Raw genomic sequence first — 25,802 nt, forward strand, 5'->3', positions numbered from 1 at the left:
TTTAGCGTGGGGGCTGTGAAACTTACCACCTCTGTCTTAAGTAAGGTGAAGTTTGCTATAGAAAAGTTTTTCACTATGGTTTCCTTGGTTGGAGGTGTTGGTGTGGTGCGGACATCCAGAGTGATTAGTTTATGGTCTTACCTAACCAGTGACGGGTTGACCTCTGGTGTGGAACACCTGTCGCCCATGTTGGTGATGACCAGGTCCAATATGTTTTCACCTCTGGTAGGGGAGTTTACCAGCTGATACAGGGCATTTGAGTTGATAAATTCCAGGAAGCGCTGGACCTGGGAGTTTGTACTTGAGTAGTTTTCCCAGTTAATGGTAGGGTAATTGAAATCGCCCAATATCAGGGTGTTCGGTAGGACCTTCATGTTTTTCAGTGTCTCCAGAAAGGTGGATTGGTGGTCCTGGGTCATGGAGGGTGATCTGTAGCAGGCCACAATTTGCATTGCAGATTTGTCTGATGTTAGTTGCACATGGATGATTTCGGAGGTGGTATGCTGCGCCACTAACCTGGAGGTGTAGGTATCCTTGATGAATATGGATACACCCCCTCCTTTTGTGTTTCGTTCCATGTTCTGTGGCCAAAATGTGTGGTATGAGTTGTAGCCCGGTAGTGTTGGGGTGCTCTGTGAAGCCTTGAACCAGGTTTCAGTTACTGCACAGATGTCGATGTTCTCCATACTGAGGAGTGCTTCGAGTGCGTGCATTTTGAGATTTAAACTCCTGGCTTTGAGTAGCATAACCCTCATTTTTTTATTTGTGCTGTTTACGGAGGTGGGTTTGACTTTTGAGCCTTGCCTAAAAAAGGCACTATGGGGGCAGCAAGAGCCTTGGCCAGTATTTGAAAGCCTAGGGGTGACAGGTGCAAGCCGTCTCTTGTGAAGCAACGAGGCTTGTCGAGCAAGTCATCCCAGGCTGACAGACACTGGATCCCCTTTGAATGACACCAGAAGCTTAGCCAATTGTTGAAATTGATAATTTTTTCTTTATACTGCGGTATCATTCTTGGTGAGGGCAGGATGCTACTCAGGGTCAGGGTCATACATGCCTGGGCTACATGATCAGAGAGCTCTTCCATGTCTCTTTTCATGTAGTCCAGGGAGGTACATCTCAGGTCATTCACACCAACATGAACAATGACACAGCCTTCTACAGCTATGTCCAAAACCTTAAAGGTAACATACAACAGTGTGACGAACTGGTGATGAATGGTACCACCTTCACTGAGCAGAGTAACACGGCATATCTGCAGGCTGACAAATTCAACTCAAACTTCACCCCCACCTACCTGTAAAATCCTTTCTAGCACAACCCTTCCAATTATCAAGAGGAAGTAGGTAATGGTGGTGCTTAAGCTGGTAATGGCGATGCTCGCTAAGGCAAAAACAGTGCTTCAATGGACACCAACAGGCTGCCTTCTGAACAGTCCAAAAATGACTGCAACTGTTAACCCCTTCACAAGGGTGGTGCATCAACTGACCCCGGCAACTACGGACCCATCAGTCTGACTAGTCTAATATCCAAAACATGGAATGAATTATTATGGAGATGATCAACAAAGACACTGGCAACCTAGAGAAACTGGGCCCATCCCAATTTGGCTTTGTCAAGGGAAGTTCTTGCCTACTTAACCTGGTAGATTTCTTTGAGAGGGTCATGTTCACAAACTAAATAAACAAAATTGGCACTTTGATAGTTTCACACCATAAGCTCCATACCCCTAGAAAAGCACATATTCTGTATAAAAACATAGACGTCCAAGCAAATAAAATGACAAACAGATCTTTAATAAATACAGGTTAAGCACTTTCGTCCCTAACACAAACTTAGGAGTTCTTCAGAACAATGTCACATCCAGAGTCAATTGCTTAAATACTTAAAAAATACTTAATCATCTATTAAGTAAAACAATTTAAGATGGCAATTAAAATGAATCTTCTTTTTACCTTTATATTTTCTTAAAGGCCGAAGTACCCCACTTATTTTTACACATGGAAAAATATTCTTTACAATATCAAATATAAACTTAGACATGCATACAAAAAATATATAAGCACATATTACATAAAAACATGTTATGTAGCAAGTTATGCAAGATAAAAATTCCAACAAAATAAACACCCAAGACATTTGACAAAAAGCTTTTTGAAGGTACGTAACTTACAATGTGATAATTTGTTTTTAAAGGAAAGTCTTAGTAATCAACTACCTAAAGGCCTCAGACTGCATAAATATCTGAATGGATTAACTTCTGCAAATATTGAGACAGAAGAACTTTTTAAATTGTTTGATGGTTTTGGTTTTGATTTAATGAGTTTTATTATTAAATGTAATGAAAGACGTATTAATGTTTTGTTTAGTGAACTAGAGAGACTGAATGATGCAACTGTAACAGATTTATTGTTTGAATTTAACACTGAACAATATGATGGCATTTTTAATAAGGTAGAAAATAATGTTAAACTGAATTTAAGCCGGAAACACAAGAAGTTAGAGAGGGATAATCAGGAGTATACGGCCAGAAAATGTACCACATCCCTAAATCCTATATAGTAGATATAGAACAAAGTACAATTAATAACAACAGTGTTAGAGGGCTGTAGGGTATGAGAACAGACACCCTAATGACTTTGAAACAGATTTTCAGGATGAATATCTGGAACAAGATAATGAATATTATAATAATCATTTTCCCCCACTAAGGTGGGAATGCCTAGAAAATAAAAATAAAAATAAAAATAGGTGAAAAGTTTGTTTAGACCAGAACCAACACCAACTTCACAAGAGGCAGAGGGAGGGGGAGAATGTGGAGAAATTAAAATGCAATGACGTTATGCCCCTGAGTCAAAATACTAGGATTACAAGTACACGTGATGGTAAATTTAATGCATTTAATGGTTTTAGCATATTTAATTACACACATTTGCAAATGAATGAAATATTCTTCACCTGTTTAACAAAGGTTTCAAATGTGTTCTCTACTTTAGAATAAGTTTGGTGGATACTATTACTGAATTAAAATTATATACAGAAAAGCTTAATTTACAGCTTATGTTTCAGGATCAGGAGACACCAGGGATGTGAACCCTATTATTCAAGATGAAAAGTTGCTTCAAACCCCATTACACCCACTTATTCAGGCCTTTGAGAATGTATGTGTTGCAGATATCTATTCTATGTTTACGAATCCCAGTTTTTATACCAATAAGAATAGATTTAACTTGACTAAGAATGAGCAAGAATTGATGCAAAGATTGAGGCACAACGACACGTTATAGTTCATGAAGCCTGACAAAGCTGGGGGAATTGTCATTTGTAATAAGACTGATTATGTTAACTCTTTGACAGAGTTTTTTTTCAGATAGTGCGAAATATTTCCTCTAAAAAGATTTATTTATTGATTGAAAATGCACTTTTTAGGGTGCCATTTCTGAAGAGCTTTACAACTTTTTAAAAGTTGAGCATCCGTTGATCCTGGTGGCCTTTGGCATACCAAAGGTATACAAGAATATTTATGACCCACCTTTTAGGATTATTATCTCAACCAGTGGTAGTCACACCGATCCCCTCAGTGTTTTTATTGATAGATTATTCTAAGATATTCTAGACCCTATTACATACCTCTTGAAGGACTCCTGGAATTTTTTTAACTAAAATCAATAAGGATTGGTTTTCTGAAGGTTGTAGTATTTCAGCTATCAATGTAATTGATTTATTTACATCTATACCCCATGAGGAGGGTCTTGGACTTTTTTATGATGCTATCAGGACTCTTACAGTTTTTAGTGATACATTAATTTTATTATGTTAGCCATGGAATTTATACTTAAAAATAATTATTTTATGTTCGAGGGTGAGTTTTATAAAGAAATCCATGGTGTGGCAATGGGGGTAAATTGTGCTCCCTTGTACGCTAATATGCTCTGATATTCTTGGGAACTTAAGCATGTCCTCAATTTAAAATTCTCTTCACAATGGCTATGTTATTTTAGATACCTGGATGATATTTTTGTTTTATGGAGAGAATCGTCTAACCAACCCTTATTATTTGTGGATTATTTGAATAGTTTGTGTCCATTTTTTTAAATTTACCACAAGTACTTCTGAACATTCTATTGATTATTTAGATGTCACAATATATAAAGATTATGGTAACCACTCCTTTGGTTCAAAGATATTTAGGAAACCCATTTTTTCTAACAACTATTTAGATTTTAAGAGCTTCTATCCTAAGCACACCAAAAGGAATATTTTTAAAAAGGGCAATTGGTTAGAGCGGCAAGAATGTGTTCAGATCTCACCACCTTGAATATGGAGATGGAGAAAATTACAAACATGTTTTTAGATAGGGGCTATCCTACTGACCTGCTTAGTAGTATAAAAGTGGAAATATTAGCAGGTTGGGGAACAAAATTTAAACCATTATTAGGTGATAATGAGTATTGGGACTCATGCACCAACAACAAATGCCCCGATTGTACCAACAACATGGTTATTCCATATGGTCAAGGGGAGAGGGAGTTTAGAAACATTATTTTGAGAAACTGGTTGATTTTTAAAAGTAATTCCAATGCATTAAAGACCTTAGGTGTTGAGCCTCATTTTGTGTATAAGATTGGAAAGAACTTTAAATATTTATTCGAGAACATTAATTTGTCCTGCACTTTAAGTATTAAGCTCACAACAAAATATAGGACTTGCAGATAATGTCGATACATTTTGGACAAGGACAGTATGGTTTTAAAAGATATAGGTTGCGCAGTTAAAATGACTAAAGGCAAATGTAATACGAAAGGACTGGTTTATATTGCTGTTTGTGACCAATGTGGTAGCTATTATGTAGGAAAAACAGAAAGGAGACTTAAAACTAGGATATACGAGCATTTGCATGCAATTTCTAAAAAGAACATCAATAACTCTCTATTCAAGCATTCTTTACAATGTCCGGGTTTTACAAAGTTTAGATTTGGTATTTTAGAATTGGTACCTTTGATTTCAGAGGAGGGTGATGGGAACTTTTTCTTGAACTTAGGGAATTTTACTGGATAATTAAGTTAAAATCCCACTTACCACCAGGTATTAATGACTTGGCTTCTATTTCGCCTATTTTAAAGAACAGGGCTTTGAACTGCTAAATGATTTAACTGGGTTTTAGCTCCATTATTTTGTTGGAATGTTTATCTTGCATAACTTGCTGCATAATACATTTTTATATAATATGTGCTTATATATTTTTTGTATGTATATCTACGTTTATACTACATATTGTACAGAAGAATATTTTTCCATGTGTAAAATATAAAGGTAACAACAAGATTAATTTTAATTGCCATCTTAAATTGTTTTACTTAATAGCTGATTAAGTAATTTTTAAGTATTTAAGCAAGTGACTCTGGGTATGTTATTGTTCTGAAGAAGTCCCAAGTGTGGGACGCAAGAACTTAACCTGTATTTATTAAAGTTCTGTTTGCCATTTTATTTGCTTGGACGTCTGTTTCTTTATACAGAATATGTGCTTTTCTAGGAGTATGGAGCTTATGGTGTGAAACTACCAAAGAGCCAATTTTGTTTATTTAAATTTTGTTTATTTAGTTTATTGGTGGCACTTTTCCAGTGTTGTTTTGTTACTGTTCACAAACTCACAGAAGTAGGCATAAATATTTAATTATTTTATGTAACTCACTGGAATGTCAATTGGCTCACACATGGGACCCATTAAGTCAAGACTAGTGAGACCACTTTCACCAAGAGATCGGTCACCAGTGGAGAACCTCAGGGCTCCATGCTGGGACCGCTCTTTTTGCATCTACTTCTCAGAAGTCAAGGCTAATGTCAAGGGACTCTGGCTTATTAAGTTCCCATATGACTGAAAATCGTGAGCAGTCAGATTCCCCTCTTGACACTAAGATCCTGCAAGAGGGTCTAACACAAAGAAATGACTGATGCCAAACTCATTGCCAAGAAGGGCATGATAGTGCCTTTTGGGAAAATGGCCACCCAGGCTAATTACACCATTGATACGACATTCCTAAGACAAGACCAGGTAGTCAGAGATCTGGGAACATGTGTAGACAGTAATCTGGCCATTGTCCAACCTACAGCCAAGACTGTAAGAAAATCATTCTACGTCATCTAACTTATAAGTAAAGGTATAGCACCCAGGTCCAAGGAGGTTACAGTACTACTTTACCCAGCCCTTATCAGACCCTTCATTGAGTACAGTGCCCCCCCTGACATATACCTGATCAGGCTTATGCAACAGTTGGGGTGCACACAAAGGTTCATCATCAACAGAATCCAGGGCATTAACACACTGCCCTACTCAGATCAACTTAAGGTCCATATCCTACAGGTTACTGAGAAGCAATCTATGTCTGGAAGCCCTGATGGATCTCTTTGCACATCTACAAAATGAACAGCACCTGAAATACTATATCCAAGGACCAAAACTTTGCTTTCAAAATAAATAAGAACATGCTGGTGAGACCAATGTGTGCCTGAAAGGATACCCATCTACATCTAAAGCAGAGTTCATCCTTTACCCTATTCAGATACAACCTTGACCATTGGATGAGAAATCTTAAATTCACCCCCAGTCTGGTCCCTTTGACTCTGAGGGCTAGAGGCCAACAGTAATCATCTTCTAACACCTCCCCACACAATTAGCAACCTCCTAATTAACATACCCCTCCATATAGATGGCCATGGTACACAGGGACATAACTGTGTTGGCTTGCACTGCTACACTTATAAAGGCCCTAGTGGTCATCAGCCTGGTTTATGTGGTCATCAGCCCGGCCTGGTTTATACATATGAACCTATGAGACTGCCATATGTTGACACACCAGTGGCAATCTCCTGAAGGTAAGGGTGGGTTCACCCACTGCCGGGCAAAACTGGGCTTTGCCTTTGTGAGTAAATCATGTTGCTCATGGGTAACTATCTTCAACAGTGGTCCATCAATATTTATTAGTTTTATCATGTGACTTGAAATCAGCAGGATATTTATTTTACTTACTTATCCAGCATTAAAAATAAGGGAAGTGAAAGGCTAAATGGTTAGGTGATGTGCTTCAGTCTAATAACATCCAAGGCAAATGGAGACCTTGACTACAAAATAAGTTGCCAAGTGGCAACTTTTAATCGCTCTTCAAACCCTCTTCCTCAAAGACAGAGTATAATCAGCTTCAGCCTCGATGAAAAAATGCAGAGATGAAATTAATTGGGACATCCTTCTTCTGCACTGGATTACAAATAAGACTTCCTGTAGCTTGATCCAGGGGTCCAGCATCAAAAACTTAAACAGTGACTGCCACTGGTTTACAATATTCCAATGTAAAAATAATTAAAAAAAAAAATGCATTCTTAGAAAGAAATAATTTGGGGATGATTTTTTTTTTTTTTTTACTTTTGTTGCCTGTTATTCATCATTCCTCCTATACTTGACTTGATTAGGCCATTTGTTCCCACTCCGATGAAAGACAACTATGGCAGGTTAGAATTTATACCACCATCAGTGACTTTTGCATGTCCATAATTCCCCATCTGCCTAGCGACGCTGATTCATGCACGATCAAAGTACTGGCCCGCAGAAGTACACGCACCTGTGCTCACGCACATATACCTAGCTACAACACTGGCATGCTTTTTGGCAGGCTCTCACCTCCAGCTTTCCTGCTGCCGCTGCCTGGTGTCAGTAACACAACACACATGATAGAGCTGCACCTCCCTGTGGTAAGAGAGAGGGAATGGCAGCCAATCACTGCCATTATCCCAAACCTGTTCTTTCAGCTGCCGAGTCAGCATTTCATGCCTCTGTATCATACTGAGATGCTTTTGAAGAGTAACTGAAGTTGTCAGTTGTAACTCCAAAGTCAGTTTATTAACAGGTAAATATGTGACAGCTCAAGGCTGTAGCTCTATTTTATTAATTCAGAATTGGTGTTTTATAAATTGGACTACCATCAGTCTATGGTCCTGCTTTACTATTTTAATGCTTGTAAATGTACAAGTTTATACTTGCAATTGAATCATATGCCATCCAGAAACCCAAGATGAGAATTACGATGAACTATAGTTTTACAGGTGGTAATAAGAAAATACAACCTCACATGCTACAAAGATGTGCGTCTACTAAGCTAAGAAGAAAATCTCTTGGTGGACATGAACTTACACAGAAAGGATTATTAGTGCATGGCAACGCACTTGAAATAACTTAATAAGCAAAGGGTATTGAGATAAAATGCACTCAAAATATCAATCCAATGATATATCCTGATAGCTAGGAGCAAAATATATATTTTGCTGAATCCATCAAATCCATTATATTCCAAGCGAGCACTGTCTGGCAGGCCAAAGCATGTGCATTGTCTGAAAACTATCTCCTATCCTGACAACCAGTCTCCACCTGGTGTCAATCCTGCTGTGGATGAAGAGAGTGCCTCCCTAACCTGGGACTGGTCAACTGGAACCGGTCATGCCCACAGCCCCAGTCAACTCCTCCTGTGTCTGGTTCATTAATCAGTCCTGGATTATTTGGGTCAAAGTCTGGATGTCATCCATCTGTAGTATGGAACAATCCAGAAGCTATGGGAGTATTCACATGAAATGCACTGTTTATGCTAATAATTTAATTGCAGAAGCCATTATACATGGTGTGATGACTACATAAATATGGCAAAATACAAAGTATTAGAGGACACAACTAAAATATTCAGCAATTTTTAAACAAATGGGATGTCTATTGAAGTGGTACAGAACACAGTAGCTTCTGCTTTTCTTCATACATCAAAAGGGGGCACGACTGACCATTAAGGCTGATATCCGTTTCTGCACTGATCACAGTCAGTTGCACATGTAAAGGATTCCTGTTCACAGTAAGCCTCTCCCATGGGGATCCTTCATCACATAGGATACCTACTTCTTCATCAATTCAAATTTTTAACAAATATCTTTGCTGCAACTTTGCTATCTAAAAGACAGGCAACAATTAAGGATATGATGGGAAAAATAACTAATTTAAGATTTAAATGAGCTCCAAATACATACAGAATAAAATTATAGGGGGAATTCAATAAACCCTACATGGATTAATTTTCCATGTAGGCATAGTGGCATGGAGCTTACAAGGAAGTAAGCAGCCGTGCGATCCAGTAAACAGAGCTGAGAGGCGTGCATAAGCATGGTAACACAGAAGTGTCCGTGGCATGCAAATCACCTCATAAGCAGGTGAAAAGCATGCAAATGAGGGTGTAGAGCGATCCAGCAAGCAGATAGGCAGTCATGCAGATCCCGTGTTGGTGTCAGAAGTGTACACGGAAAAATTCTGTGTACATGAAATGAAAAAGTGAACAGGAGCTGTAAAAACCCTGTGAGAAGGTCAGAAATAGCAAAGCAGACACAGATATGTGCATATCTATGCCCTGTGTGTCCAAAAAATAATGGAAAATACTTTAAAATAATTATTTTTTTTAGTACCCATATTACGTTTGCGTGGCGAATGCCATTACGCAAAAAAAAACTTAAAAGTGTAAAAACAAAAAAACAAAATATGTGACAATAATACATTATACGGCCTTGCATGGAGTACGTACATGGTATTCGTGGCCGCAGATCAAACCCATGTAGCCCCAGAACCATGTTGGTGTCCACAGAAGACATAGCCAACATCAAAAAGGGGTGTGTCTCTATTTCTTTAAGCATATTTGAGCTCAGCGGTGGCTGTTTGCATGCTGCTGAGGTGTGTGGTGTGCGGTGTGCGGTGTGCGGTGTGTAGTGTGTAGTGTGTAGTGTGTAGTGTGTAGTGTGTGGTGTGTGGTGTGTGGTGTGTGTGTGTGTGTGTGTGTGTGTGTGTGTGTGTGTGTGTGTGTGTGTGTGTGTGTGTGTGTGTGTGTGTGTGTGTGTGTGTCCAGTGCTGCTAACTTACGTTTAGCTTTGGGGCATGTCTTTAAGCTGGTTTGAGCTGTGCTGAGTGTGCCCGTTCATGGGGATGTGTCTATTGACTGCTGAGCATTGTTTATACCTGTGGTGCGGGTTTGCATGCAGTGTCGCAGTGCTTAACAAAGAAGGTTGTCAAAAAAAGAAGAAAAGAAAAGAAAATGACTGAGAAAGCCAATTCCACCTAAACTGTCCCATTCCAACCCCTCAATGATGTACTTGGCAGGTGGAATGCATCATACTTAGCCAATCACACAAGCTGCACCTGCAGCAGAGCACTATAAAGTATGCAGACACCCTACAATCTCATTTTCCCCCATACTCTGCACCACTGGAATACAGACTTGGGAATTTTAACTGAGCGAATGCTAGGGGCTGCTACAGCTTTGCTACATCTGTATGTGCTAGATGCTGAGGTCAGTGCTGCTGCTGCTGATAATACGCCTAGACTGAGAAGGAGAAGAGTGTTCAGACCCAGGGTGACCTTCCAGGAGCTACATGATCTGGAGATTGTAGAGTGCTACAGGGTGGACAGGGACATACTACAAGAACTCACCAAGCTCTGCCACCCTCAACTCAGAGCAAGAGCCAACAGATGGGAACCCATCCCAGTGGAAACAAAGGTATGTGTAGCCCTTAGAATACTAGCTACAAGTACTTTTCAAAGACCAATTGGGGATGTGATTGGGGTCTTTCAGGCATCAGCATCCATGGTACTCCACCAGTTCCTGGACACCATGCAAACATATGCCAGTGAGCATAATTATTTACCCTGCACCCTTGAGGAGAGGGCCAGCAGTATGCTTCTCTTCTACTGTGTAGCACACTACCCTGAGGTACTGGGTACCATAGACTGCACTCATGTCTACATCAAAGCACCACACGGTGAGAAGCGTAGAGTGTACATCAACTGCAAGGGGTATCACTCCATCAACTACCAGGTCATGTGCAGTGCCCAGGGCATTATCATGAATGTGTATGTTGGCAGCCCTGGCAGTTATCATGACTCTCATATATGGCATATATCACAGCTATACCAGATGTTTGCCAGGGAGGACATCCTGTACAGCCATCTAATGGATGATGCTGGGTACACACTGGCACTGTGGATGATGACACCCATCAGAAATGCACACCCACCCACCGAAAAACACCATAACGAGGGGCACACACAAACTAGGAACATCATAGAGCATGTGTTTGAGTTGCTCAAGTCACGGTTCTGGTGTCTCAATATATCTGGTAGAGCCTTGCGGTACTCTCCAGCCACATGTGCACAGATGTTCACAGTATGTGCCATGCTACACAATATGATCCTGTGGAAACAGCTGCGGCAGGATCATTGCAGGAAAGGGACACACAGCCCCCAACCAGCGCCTAGGTCCCCGCAGTCACACCCACAGGGGAACTTGGAGGAGGAACACCCTGAGACTGTCCCTGTAGGCAGACGTAGGAGTACCCAGTATACCCTGGCCTTGGCCAAGAGGCAACGCATAGCACATGCACTGACAACCTAGGGTCCTAGGGACTGACATCTTATTCTGACTTGCATACATAGTAAAAAGGATGCCAGCCACACCACACAACCTGTACCTAACCATGTATTGGCTGTGTACTGCATGCATCAGACAGAGTCAGCCCTGAAACACAGGTCTCTCAACTGCTGTATTCACAAGGTAAGTCACTCTCCTATACAACAAATGCATGGGGTACTAGACTATGGTAGCATATGTATGGATCTGCTGCATGTATGCAAGGGAATAGAGTGGGCTACTCGGGACAACAGGTACTCTGTCCAATACTGAGTGCCCCATAATAATCATTAGGCCACATGGCTGGAAACCCCAATGCATTATGCAAGGGAAATGGCAAACAATGGGGTCATAGGACAGATGCACGACTGTCAATGCCAGAGTCCCCTCAGAGTGTGTGTGTGTGTGTGTGTGTGTGTGTGTGTGTGTGTGTGTGTGTGTGTGTGTGTGTGTGTGTGTGTGTGTGTGTGTGTCTGTGTGTCTGTGTGTAAATATCACCCTTTGCAGCAGTAAAGACATACCTGTATGGCCTACCTCTGTCGAATAGTTATACATTTTAAGGCCCTGTGACTAACTGCTAGCCTCTACAGTGGCCTCCTTTACAAGGTCTGCTGAGGTTATCCACCTTAACAGCACTGGCTGTGTTCCCATACAACTGCAATAAGAGTATGTTTGCAAGGATATATCAGCAGACCACACATTTCCAGGGTTGTGACATACAACCTGGCCACATATTTTACCCACAAAACACAGGGGTCAGTGTATGTCTGTATGCTGTTGATAGTGTGAGGAATTAAACCTTTCTCCTTCTGGCAGCTGGTGTGGTTCACTGGGCTAAGGACATTAGCATGGGTGATGGTGTTGATGGTTCGAAGCTGGCAGAATCTACAACTTTTGCATGAGTCACTCAGACTCTCATAACACCGCAATCTGTTATTGCAAGACAGCTGGATAAAGCCAGAGAAAATGGGGGACAGATGGCCAAACCTACAGACAGACATTATAAATGATCTGTGTAATGTCCAAGTTTGCTAATATAACAGCAGATTGCAACAGGTCAGATTAGCTGCAGGATGTAAAGGCCATCACTTAATGTGTCAATAGTTACAACAATTCAGTGACTGCATTTTACAGTATAGTACCAGAAAACCACAACTGTATGAAGAACGGAGCAGACTTATGGAGCAATAGGCCAGACATTGTGCACAAACATGTACAGGGAGAGGTATGCAAACTGTCACCCTGTATGTGGTGTTACAGCATGTACCCCAGTCACATCAAACCTCTTACAGCAACAATTCTGGCCAAAGCCATGAATAGAAGTGGGACACAGGTCCAAATCTAGAGGCAAGTGTTAAATATTGCACTTACAAACATAAAGAATTGATAGAATAACAGGCCTTGCATTACCATGAATTTCCTGAAGTGTCTGCAGTCTGAATCTCAAATGTCTGTCATTATTTTCTAACATCACTCTTTAATAATAATTTTCCACTAATGTGCCATGAGGCAAATATCTGGACATTCTGTGCAAATCTGTACAGTTGATCGGTATGACTCACATATTACATTCAGCAAACAGCCAGGGAATGTCTTGGACAAAATAACAGGGAGGTGCTGGAGTGTGGAAACAGGTGCAGCAGCCAGTGGTCTACAGCACACAAAATCCTAGAGTGGAGTGGAGTACAGGTAGGTGTGGTCTGCACTCACCTTGTAATTACTGACAGTCACACTGGGCATGCGCCTACATTTAGCTAACTTGAGCCCAGGTCTCTTGCCTCTTCTGCCCAAAGAACAGCTATGTGGAAATATGTCTGTGCGTACAGACAGCTAAGTATGTCTCCCCCATCCCTCTCACACACACACACACATATATATATATATATATATATATATATATTTATATATATATATATATATATATATATATATATATATATATATATATATATATATATATATATATATACACATACATACATACATACACTTGCGCGGTTATCTGCACCTACACATCACAACAGTTATCTAATCGTAACACACCAATGCTGCAAAAGGACATAATCCACTCACCCACGGAGCCCTGTGCCTGTGAAATGTCACCCTGTAGACAGACAACAGTGAGCAGGTGGTGTAATGTGCAATGGTTTTAACGCAGGCCTTGGACAGGCCATATTGTCCATAGCCAACTGTCCACCTACCAAACTACATGGCCATACCGGAAACTGTACACACATAGCACGGGTATTAACAGGTATGGGGTATTAACAGGTATCCCACTCCTGTGACACTAGAGACAATAACAGTAGCATGCTGGAGCACTCTGCAAGCCACACATGCTGTGTAAAACAAGGCCACAAGTACTGTGGCTGCATCCACAAATACAACAGACATAAAATGTGGTGCATGCAATAAGTACTGCAAGCTATAGTGTGTACAAATAGATAGGTAGGGGGTTCTAATTTCACAACAGGTAATTGTGTGTGTGTGTGTATGTGAGTGTATAGATATATCCCCTGCAGCAGTAAAGCATGCCTACCTGACCTATGTCTGTGCAATGGTTATTCATTTTTAAGGCCCTGTGACTACCTGATGGGCTTCTACATTGGCCTCCTTTACAAAGCCTGCTGATGTCATCCACCTTAACAGCACTGGCTGACAGTCTACTTTCAAATAATCTCCATGGTGCATGTGATAAATACTGCAGGTTGTAATGTGTACTACTAGACAGGTAGGATCTTTAATCTCACAACAGCCGTGTGTGTGTGTGTGTGTGTGTGTGTGTGTGTGTGTGTGTGTGTGTGTGTGTGTGTGTGTGTGTAAATATCACCCTTTGCAGCAGTAAAGACATACCTGTATGGCCTACCTCTGTCGAATAGTTATACATTTTAAGGCCCTGTGACTAACTGCTAGCCTCTACAGTGGCCTCCTTTACAAGGTCTGCTGATGTTATCCACCTTAACAGCACTGGCTGACAGTCTACCCACAATAATGAGTTTGAGGCCCGTCATTTTCGCTCTTTAGAGCATTCGAGATTTTAATCATTCGATGTTCTAATATAGACCCTATGGAAAAGCCCATATGGGCAATCTCTTTGCAATGGTTATGCATTTTATGGGCCTACGACTAGCTGCTGGCCTCTAAATGCCCTCCCATACAAGGCCTGCTGATGTCATCCACCTTATGAGTACTAGGTGACAGTCCAAAATCAGATAAACTCCGTGGCACATGCGATAACTACTGGGAGCTATAGTGTGTAAAAGTAGATAGGTAGCGGTTCTAGACTCCCACCAGCCAACTCTGTGCATGTGTGTGTGTGTGTCCATGTGTGTGGTTACAGCTATACCCCTAGTATCAGTATGGACATGCCCATATGGGCTATTTCTGTGCAATGGTTATGCATTTTACAGCTCTGTGACAAACTCCACATCCTATATAGGCATCACTACTGTCTGTCCCCATCTAGATTTGTACAGTCAGAAAACCCAGGCGAGATGTATAAAGGGTAGTAGATCTTTTCACAAAGTATGAATGCATAATTATGCTGGCTGCTCCCATTGTCCCAGACACAACCTTCTACTCGTATGCACCTAGAAAACCATGCACAAATATTGCCGTACCTTGCTGACATCATATTTCTGCTGTGATGCCATGCCATCCTATGCTGCTGTACTGCCACCATGTGTCTACAGAATCACCACTCAAACCCCTGGAATAGAAACATACACAGGTCTGTGATACACCGGTCATTCTGTCACACTACCACCAGTCTAACTTCATGTACTTAAGATACACAAGGTTTGCTGTGTCGTCATGGCACATGCCAGCATATAGTACCTGTCATGGACCACAGCACCTGCAATGGCATAACATTACTGCACTACACAACTACATTGAAAATAATATAATCACCCTGTGCAGACACATATTTGCATGTCCCTGCATCGATGGCATGGACGGCTGGGATGTGGGACAGGTATCAACACATGCATAGGGTGTGGTGTGGGGGTGCCAGAGGCCTAGACTGTGCCATACAGATGGCAGCATGTGTGTAAGTCAGGAAGGGGTGTTGGTCATATGTGCCGTGGAGAGGTTCCATGTGCATCTGTGGGTGACCTGCATGTGACAGTGATGTCTGATTGTGTGCATGTACACAGTCAAGCCCAGTAATAGCCCTACATGTTTGTATGTTGGCCAGCTATGGACTGGACCGTACATGGCAGAGTGGACAGTTCACCGTCTCTGGCCATGAACATGGGAACGCCCAAGGTCAGATGTGGTGCTAGTACCTGGCAGTGACTGCTGCCTTCTGGGCCCATGTCCCCCACGAGACCACCCAAGATCACGTGCCCATGGCCTGTCACACTGTAGTGTGGACAGAAAACTTCCCTCTGTAGCACTGGAGGTACTGCTACTATGGGGGCACGAGTGTGCATGGACACTTGGTCTCTCAGCAGATGGTGTTGCTGACCTACATCCATGTGCCTCATACCCAACCCTAACCAAATGTTCCAGCGCAGACAATGTGCAGGCAAATGTCTCAGCCCATTGTCTGTCCACTACATCACAGAAATGATCCATGCAGTCACCAATGTGGTGGAGGCAGTCACGGATGTCAGACTGTGCTGTATCCATGACCCTGAGCATCCATCAGGTGTTGCGCTTGGTACATGCCTGTGCCTCCATGATGGCCCGAAACATGGCGAGTGACCTGTGATGTGACATCTGTGACAGGAGGTGGATGGACAGCAGTCCCCCTTTGAACACTCCTGTCAATCTGCCTCTGTGTGGGACCTCATCAGCTGTCTGGCTATGGCCAAGATCTACATTCACTGATGCCATAGTTGTCACACTGTCCTGTTCAATGTCGACACCATGTGACTGTCCAATATCTGTGGCCTCTGGGGACTATGTGTAGGCATACTGACTGTGTGTGCGGACAATGGGGAAGAAGAGGGTTGTGAACCTCTGCGACAGATTCAGCCACCGACAATCCCACCTGTGCCTCACTATGGCCACCACTATCATCAGAGCCCAATGGGACACTGACATCAGGTTGTGAAGGGGACAGACTCCAATCCCCCCCCCGTTCACCTATGAGGAGCAAGGCAAAATCAGTACATTACTTGCACTACTATGTCTGGTAATCCACAAAGACTCTTACAGATGAGCAGCCACAACTCCATTACCAGTCACACATCTCATCACTTATCTCATGCACAACACACAAACACGCAACATACACAGACAAGACAGGCCACTTCAAACATGCACTTCAGCTACATCCAGTGAATGTTGCCAGTACACTACACCTGTGGGGTATGCAATATGACAGTGTATGTGATAGAACTAAACATAATACTCAGTACACCTATCCTGAGAATGATATGCCTGCTGTAGTATCACTGCCACAGGTATGTACCATCTCCCTATAGTGAGTGAACAGGCACCCTGGAGTCATTGCCTCCTGTATAGCAGGCTGAATACTTCTTCATGACTATAACTGCAAACATGTTAGTGTTTGTACAAATGCACAGCTGTGATTATCCATTGTATGAACTGTATTTAGTTGTATATGCCATATCGGAGCAGTTATTCTACTCTGGCTAAGCATAACAGCTGTACCTTGGGCTAAATGGCAGTCTTTAATGTTCATAGGTGTGTACTAGGCTAATGGCCCTGGAGCCTTTACAAGCCTAGCCCATAGGATTACCCTGGCATCGTGCCACCCGACCTTAGTTTCCAGTGCCTCTGTTGAGTAGAGCCACTGGAGTGATCTCTGGGGTGAACTTTCTATTTTCCATCCACTCATCAAGATTTCTCTTGAAGAGGGCCAGTGAGGTGCTCTGTTTGACATGTATGGGAAGTCTATTCCATAGCATGATAATTCTCTGGCTTATGAACCTGTCCCTCCAGCACATTCCGTTGATTGTGGTAATGAGGTTGAGGTATCTGGAGCGTGTGGTGTGGAGGGATTGCGATTTCTTTAGATGTAACATTTCTAACAGAGCTGGGTCAGACATGGCTTTATAAGTCAAGAAGAGATCGCCTCTAAGTAGATGATATGAGAGAGAAAAGTTGGAGTTTTTGAGTTTAGCCATAAAGGACAAGTGTTTAAGGCCTAGATCCTCTTTGTGAGGTACTTTTGCAGCCTCTCCATTTGTTGCAGGTGTCTAGTGAGGTACATGCCAAATGGGCATTGTACTCAATGACTGGCCTAATGAGGGAAGAGTAGAGGGAGACAATGACCTCTTTTCTTCATGGATGCAAAACCCTTAGTAATGAGATGTGCCACATAGAAGTACTTTCTGACCACAGTGGCAGTGTGGTGGTCAAAAGAGAGGTTTCTGTCAACCTGTGTTCCCAGATCTCTTATAACGGCTTCTGTGTTCATTGGACTACCATCAATGTGGTAGTTCATGGGAACTGGGTTTTTCGCAAAGGGGATGATGACACATTTTTTGGCATTGAGCTTAAGGCTATAGTTCTGACACCAGTTGTTGGTCTCAGTGAGGCCTTTCTGTAGGATGTCAACATCACTTGGGGAGTTAATAATGACTACCAACTTGCAATTGTTTGTGACCTTTGTCAGTCAGAGTCCCTTCGTGTTGGACTGGACTTCTGAAAAGTAAATACCAAACAGGAGAGAACTTCGGACCGATCCCTGCGGGGCTCCACTTGTGACTGGTCGGCAGTCTGACCTGGAGTCAACTACTTTCACACTGTGGGTTCTGTGAGCCAGTTTGCAACCCACCTATTGATACAGGGGTTGATAACTAGCTTAGTGTGTTTTTTTATGATTCCTGAATGGGGAATGGTATAAAAGGCCTTGGCCAGATCAAGGTAGGCTGTATGAACCACCTTGTCTTCATCCACAGCTCTGGTGACTGACTCAAAGAAGTCGACCAAGTTGAGCAGGCATGATCTACCCTTCACAAAACAAAACTGTGTGGGATCCAGAGTTTGGAGATTTCCTATATCTTGTTTATTAGGTCCATGATGATGCATTCCATAGCTTTGCATATCAGACTTGTCAGGCTAATGGGGCAATAGCTCCCTGGGTCTGTAGTCGCTCCTCCTTTGTGGAGGGGTGATGACTATAGCAGTGCGCTATTCAGTAGGGACAAAGCCTGAGGTGAGGCTGTGTTTGAACAGGGCACACAGGTGAGGTGCCAGTTCACTCTGTAGTTCCTGTAGAACATGGCCAGGGATATTGTCAGATCCCACAGAAGCTGTATTCTTGCTCTTGGACAGTTCTGGTTTAACCTGTGCAGCAGTAATACTGGGTGCCTGGCAATCTACTAGTATTGTGACTGGTCCTTTGGGGGGAGGGGAGTTAAAGTTGGCACTGAATCTGTCGGCCAGTACATTGGCAATATCTGTTGGTTTGGTATAGGAGGTACCATTGTGCAGTAGCTCAGAGCAAATCTGGGTATTGCCATGGAGATTCTTTGGATAACTATAGAAGGCCTTGTGGTAGTCTTTACTACCTACCTGATGCAATTCTCTTTTCATAGCTGGCTTTAGAGGATTTGATGAGGGATCTCAACTTTTTGTTGAGGCTGATAAGGGAGTTTTTCCAGTCTTGGGACTTCACCTTATTCTACATCAGTTTCCTCATTCTGTTGTAGAGTTTTGGCAAGGGACCACCAGATTGGCTTCCTTTTTTTGGAGGCAAGCATCTTGGTTGTATTGGGTATGGCGAGATCCATGCATTTGTGTACGTGTTCGTACAGTGCATTAGTGTATGATTTGGCAGTCATGCAACTACTCTCCATTTGCATGGGTGCCGTGAATTTAGCCACCTCTGTTCTTAGGAGCTCAAAGTTAGCTTTGGAGAAGTTTTTCATGGTGGTTACCTTTGCGGACATGAGGTGGTGGGAGGGATGTGGATTTTCAAGGTGATTAGTTTGTGGTCGGATCTAACCAGGGAGGAGTTGACTATTGGTGTAGAGCAATGGTCGCCCATGTTAGTATTGACCAGGTCAAGGATGTTGCTACCTCTAGTGGGGGTGAGCTGGTCCAGAGCATTGGAATTAATGAATTCCAGGAAATGTTGGGCAAGTGTATTGGTACATGAGTAGTTTTCACAGTTAATGGAGGGGTAGTTGAAGTCGCCTAGTATGAGTGTGTTAGGATGGGCCCTAATATTCTACAGGGTGCTTAGGAATGTGGAGTTAAGTGTCTTGCGACATGGTTGGGGACCTATAACAGGCTACGACCTGAATCACTGTCTTACCCAATGTTAGCTGCACCTGAAATATATGCTATATATATATGCCATAAAACAATGGTATCATACTTACCAGGTACAGGACCACATACTCCGGCCACACCTGATATACCTATGGAAAATGTAAGGGAGAGAGATTGTCAGTAATATCAAATGTTGCACTGTTAGAGGGTAATATGTGCATATATCCACATGTACAGTAGTTAATGTGATACTGCCTACATTGCTGATATTCTGAGTATATGTGCACAACTGTGCATTAACACGGGTGTATATTGGAACATCAAAATGGCAAAATATTGAATGCCGTTACATCGAAATGCACAACATCGAAACATCAAAACTCACTCATATGCGGAGTGAATGTTAAAAACAAATTACTACATGTAGGGAGCAAGACTCCCTGCACCCCCCAGACCCCCCTGCCACTTAAATATTCCACTCTGGGGATCGCACTTCAGTGCACTACAGTGCGGAAATGGAAGATTTCGGTTTCCTACACTGTAGCGCAATCTCGGAGTTGGTAATATTTAAAGTAGTGGGGGGTGCAGGTTGGCTTGTCCCCCCTGCCTACAGCCTTATTGTGTTATGTTCCCATTGGAAGCTGTCATTGACAGCCTTTCAATGTTTTTCTGGTTCGATGTAACCAGTTCGATGTAATGGCATTTGATATTTTGCCGTTTCGATGTTCCGATATAAACTCCATTAACACAACCCCCCCAATGCAGATAGACCTGACACCCATGTACTGGTATGCAAAGCTTGCCACAATGACTGCTACAGTATTACACTGGTAAACAAAGTAAGCTTACTTAGATGCTCCTCTAATGTGGAGGCTGTGGCACCCACCTCCAGCATGTATGGGGTAATGGATGCCTGGGAGCTGGTGGTTGATTCTAGGTTTGCCAGAACTTCCTCTGTGGCTGTGACTGGTTGTTCTGCTGCAAGCCCTCCACCGGTGGTAGCATGATCCCTGGTCACAGCAGCTGCCCTTTGACATGCGGCATCAAGCATATCTGTGATCCTGTGTCAGACCTGCTCGTAGGTCCTGTTCTGATGTCCACTTTGGTTAACTGCCCTGACAAAGTCACCCCACAATGCTGCATGCTGGTCACGATGTTGTCGACCCTTTGAAAGCAGAATGTGATGATAGAGTCTGAGGCCATCCAAGATAACAGCATTCTCAGCAGCTGTGAATGGGGGATGCCTCCTGCTATACATTGCTCCTGAAAGACAACAAGAGGGGGACACATTACAGGACCAGATACGTGGACATCCACTATGTACAGACCCTGCACAACCAATAATGCCTGCTCTAGCCACCGCTCACTCAAACGTCATACCTCAAAGTCTATCAACACAATGTGTGTGACTATCACCAAAATAGTAGCACTACTGGGTATGTCCCTGTGTGCTGTGACAGATTCTGCTGTATGTCTCTAAACCCATCACTGCCGTCTACTTGTGTCCCTTATGGGCAAGCTCCAACTAATATGGCATACAAGCACCGTCAGACAAACAGCTGATTGATATTACAACTATACGGGGACAGTCCAGCAACAGCAGTGTGCCACAACGACAGACAGCAATGTAAACCTGCTGTTGTATATGTTCCCTGTAGATATCCCACCTCCTCACTACACAGATGCTTGTGAACTGTGAATGTGCGCCTCATGAATGTGTTCCTTTTAGCACAAACATGTGGATATCTGACAAATGGTTGGCCAGTCATTGATGGCTGCTGACGGACAATAGGGAATCTGGCTGTCACATGCCAAACTCCTCTGAAACCACGTATGCTATAGTAATATCTGTTAGTGTATTCATAGTTTTACGTTGTACGGCCAACATGTATCCCCTGTCACTGAGGTTGGGCCCCTGTCCCCCCATTATATATGGCTATGACTGAATCCCTGCTGCAGGGGAATGACAGGTATGTTAGCCATAGCTCTCAACCATTGAGGGATGAATGTCAACAAAACAGTTACCTAGCCAGGGTACATGAGGGACAGTCAGGGACACCTGTAGAATGCCAGCACTATTTATGTGTGGCACTGACTGATTGGCAGGTTGTGAATGACAGTACATCGTTTGATGTTACAGGAGTGTATACCCTTACTGTCACTATGTTTAACACAGATTCCACTAGCTTTCCTACAACAGCCAACCATTGTAGGAGGGAGTAACAGGGGCAGAGCTGAGATTTGACTCAAAGCAGGGACAGCTGTGAGGCATGCCTGTAGTTGTTGGACGGCAGAGTATCACCAACATGTCAATATCACAGATGTATGACAGGCCTGGTGTAGTAATCCCTATTCCCCATATCTCCATTCTACCATCTGCATCCCATTATATGGGGGCATCTATTACATACCTGGTAGAGTGAAGTACTCCTTTTTTTGAAGTGTTCTTCAGAAAACAGCTTGCAAAATCATTGTCTGTGTAAGCAAACCAACATATAGACCTGTTCCCCATAGGCAGTTAATTGCCTTTTGTAGGTAATGCTTATTAACAGGTAATTGCCTGTGCACCAATCTGTGCCTCAGACTTACTAACTGCATCCAAAACAGCTGGGTTGCACTTTCATTAGCCAGTGACATGCCACCACAGTGCAATATTTAAGGCCTTCGTGTAGGCCTTGGCCCCTTTCTTAGACTTTGAAATGGACATTAGTGAGGTGTGGAGACTACAGCATCACAAAGTGTAAGTACAAATACTGTCCACTGTTGAGATTCCTGAGGTATGTCCACAGTCTTGCATGACATGTGTGGCCATTGTCTCATGACATTGTGATTATCTGGCAGTTCAGTGGTAAACGTTGTGGGTTGAGGTCAGTAAGGGGAGGGAGAGACATGTGAATGTGTGATGTCATACCAGTCAGACTATGCATGCTGATGCAGTAGCTGCTATTCTCTCAGCTCACTATCTTTGTAGGGGCAAGCTTTGAAACATGTCTCTGTCGCTGGACCTTTGACTCCCACCACCCTTTATGTATGGCTGTGTCTGGATCTCTTGTTCTAGGGGGTTGTGAGGTATGGTAGGTCTGTAGCAGCTAGCTTAACACACAGCTGCGTATCTTCCACTGAGGCACTAGTGTCAGCTGTGTCATCACACCAGAGCCAGGGTAAGGGTACCCTTTACAGTCCAATTGAGGCATGAACATACAGTACATCTGTTATCCAACAATGCCAGTCACAGAGTTGTAGGTGGCATACAGTTTGGCTATACAGATTTGTGCAGTGTGTCCCTACCTACAGGCCTTTGACTTGCAAACATGGGTAGCAGTTAATGCAGTAGCAGAAACCTGTGTAGGTTAAAATTGCATGACTCAGTCATTATTTGCTGTGTTCACAAGAATGTAATTGATGTGCAACACACTGGATTCAAACCCAGGACTGTGGGTGGCAAAACATACTACATGTAAGGCATTTAATAGACTGAGCTATTGAGTCAGTGCTGTAGCAGGTATATTTGCAAGCTATATGTGCACACATACAGTCTGTGACACATGTCTGCGTCCATCATTATGTGCATGGCTTTCAAAGGCAGTTGTGCAGCAGGGTCCCAGTTGTACACATATACTTTACCACTGCTGCCTTAGTAGGTGTGTTTAAAGAGGTTGCTGATGAAAAAGGAACAATTACCTGCTATCATATCTCTCAACCTCTTAGAGCAAGAAATCTGGATAAAGCCATAAATAAAAGTGGGACAAAGGCCCAAAAATAGGGGCAATCTTTACATATTGCTCTTACAAATTTAGAATGTTAATAGAATAACAGGTTTTGCATTAGCATGTGTTTTCTGAAGGGTATGAAGTGTGAAACCCAAACATCTGTTGCGATGTTCTAATGTCAATCTGTGATGACGTGCCAGTACTTTGCCAGAAAAATATGATTTTATGAAAAGTGGGCCAAAAATAGGTTGCAAAACTCTGGACATTATGCAACAATCTGTACAGTTGACAGGTATGTCTGCCATCCCAGGTCTCACGTGCATCCATTATTATTTATTTGGCTGTGTACAGGTGTATTGTTTGCATCACAGCCCCAGGTACACACCCGTTTGTCCCATTATATATACTTGTAGTCTGTCAGTGACAATCAGTACATTTTGCTGGAAACACCTGTTTTAAATTCAGAGCTGAGTGGCCTAGTGGGCTAATTCACTATGCTGTAGTTGACAAGGGTCTAGATTCGAAATGTGGCAGGGGTGATTATCTTGTTGATGTGCCTAACACTAGGGGAAACACATAAGACCATTAAGGCACTTTTAAGCACTATCAAGTGGGTTTGCGTGATGCTGCATCACGGCGCTCCACTTAGTTCTGCGCACACCCACACTAAAATTATTAAAGAAAAAAAGGGGGGTGATAGGACAGTGGTGAAATGGGGAAAAGCAGGGGGAAAACATACTGAAAGGCAGGAAGGGCGTAGGAAAGTACCATAGCTTTCCATTTCTTGTACAGCAACAGATGTGCAGGTTTTACAGAATATGTACATGAATTTGGAGCCTCACACCCCAGAGAGGGGTGAGAAGAAAATGTGTTAATTCATTTTCATAATTAGTTGTACCAAGTGGACTCATGAGAAATTGAGAGCTATGTATGGAACAATATTTGTTTTGTGGGACAGGTGCCTACTTTTTTTTTTTTTTTTTAAGGAGAGAGTGGAATGTTGGGGGAGGGATGTAGGTACATGGTGGGAGGTAAGTTGGGTAGGAGAGGTTGCACTGGCAAACAGACAAGACAGCTGACAGGAGCAGTGTGTGTGACACATGAGGGGGTAAAACACTTTGGACAGGGAGGGTGATGTGGAATCGGAGGTGCATGTGTCTCCAGATGGCAGCAGTGTGACTGAGATCCCCACTCATGGGCAGTCGGCACTGCTCCTTCATTGCCCTGAAGGTGGCTGTGCTGCAGGCTGGGTTCCGGAGCCAGTAGGCCCCACCAGGTTGTCCAGTCTGCCCTCACTCCGGCACAGGTGATATTTATAGCTCCTATGAACAATCCTTCGCACCATGGCTGGTAGTTGATCCTGGGTGACACCCCCCCCTCCACCCTGCTCCCGGGGGGAGGGCCCCATCCTCTGAGGTGGTTCCACCTGAAGGTGGTGCAGGGACTGTGGAGTGGGCATCACTGGCTTGGGTCCCAGATGTGCTGGGACCTGGTGCCATGGCCAGCTGAGGTATGGTAGGTGGATCAGCAGGAACCGGCCTACCCTGACGTGCTGTGGTTATGCAGGTAAACCAATACATATAGGTGAGTTATGAACAAAACCATTGTTAGTAATAACAGCATGCCAGAACATTGGAAATAACCCCATTACAGATCAATGCATATTATGTGAAACACAACAATAGATAACAGAACAGTTAGTATATTAACAGCATGCCAGTAACAGTTACTGCATAAGGCCAACAAAATAGGTAATTTAACAAGATATGTTAATATGCAACCATAGCAATAAATAACATTAATAAAACGCATGCCCCAAAATAAAGTTTATGGAACAACATATGTTACTAGTAAACCATAACCAATATATATCAATAACAAATATATGAAGATAAGGTCTGGGGAGAGAGAGAGATACAGTCCATTAATACCATCATGGGCTATATAGTTGACAACAGTAATGCTATCTACTCTACAGGTCTGTCCTTTCTTTATGTGTAAATGTGCCCTATAGCAGCTGTAGCATGTACATACCTCTCAAGCTATCTTCATGGGACACTATGGGCCAAGCAGTAACACCTGCAGGTACATGATTAAAAAGAACATTTGCACATCAGGTGGACCTATATAACTACTATGGTGTGCTGTGGACTGATGTACTGTTACTTTGCTATTGACATATAATCATGTTGATGATACACCTGTGACAGAGGGATTACGCAACGGTAATTCCGTGACAGTGTGACACTTGAGAGACATGCATGTGTACAGTAAAGAGAGTACACAATTGTCATGCCTTGCTTGGCAGGCATGGGGATAGTACCCAACAGCAGTGCCTGCAGGGGACATTTGCTTCACATGTATTAACTGATTCAGCAACCTTTACGAAACACTCAAGGCATACACCCTTATGTTTATATAT

General features: G+C 42.8%; 1 protein-coding gene across 4 annotated transcripts in view; it reads right to left on the reverse strand.

The window, feature by feature from the left end:
• Positions 1-25,802, reverse strand: part of ZDHHC4 (zinc finger DHHC-type palmitoyltransferase 4) — a 193,010-nt gene that overhangs the window by 144,680 nt on the left and 22,528 nt on the right. The window contains exon 2 of one of the 4 annotated variants that reach the window (XM_044075751.1): positions 19,781-19,819. The exons of the other annotated variants lie outside the window; for them this stretch is intronic. The gene's annotated coding sequence lies outside the window, so the exon portion shown is untranslated. The remainder of the gene's footprint in view (positions 1-19,780; positions 19,820-25,802) is intronic. 4 annotated transcript variants of the gene reach the window in all.

The sequence above is a fragment of the Protopterus annectens genome, chromosome 6.part1, assembly GCF_019279795.1.
Source record: "Protopterus annectens isolate FY-2018-M chromosome 6.part1, PAN1.0, whole genome shotgun sequence".
NCBI lineage: Eukaryota > Metazoa > Chordata > Ceratodontiformes > Protopteridae > Protopterus > Protopterus annectens.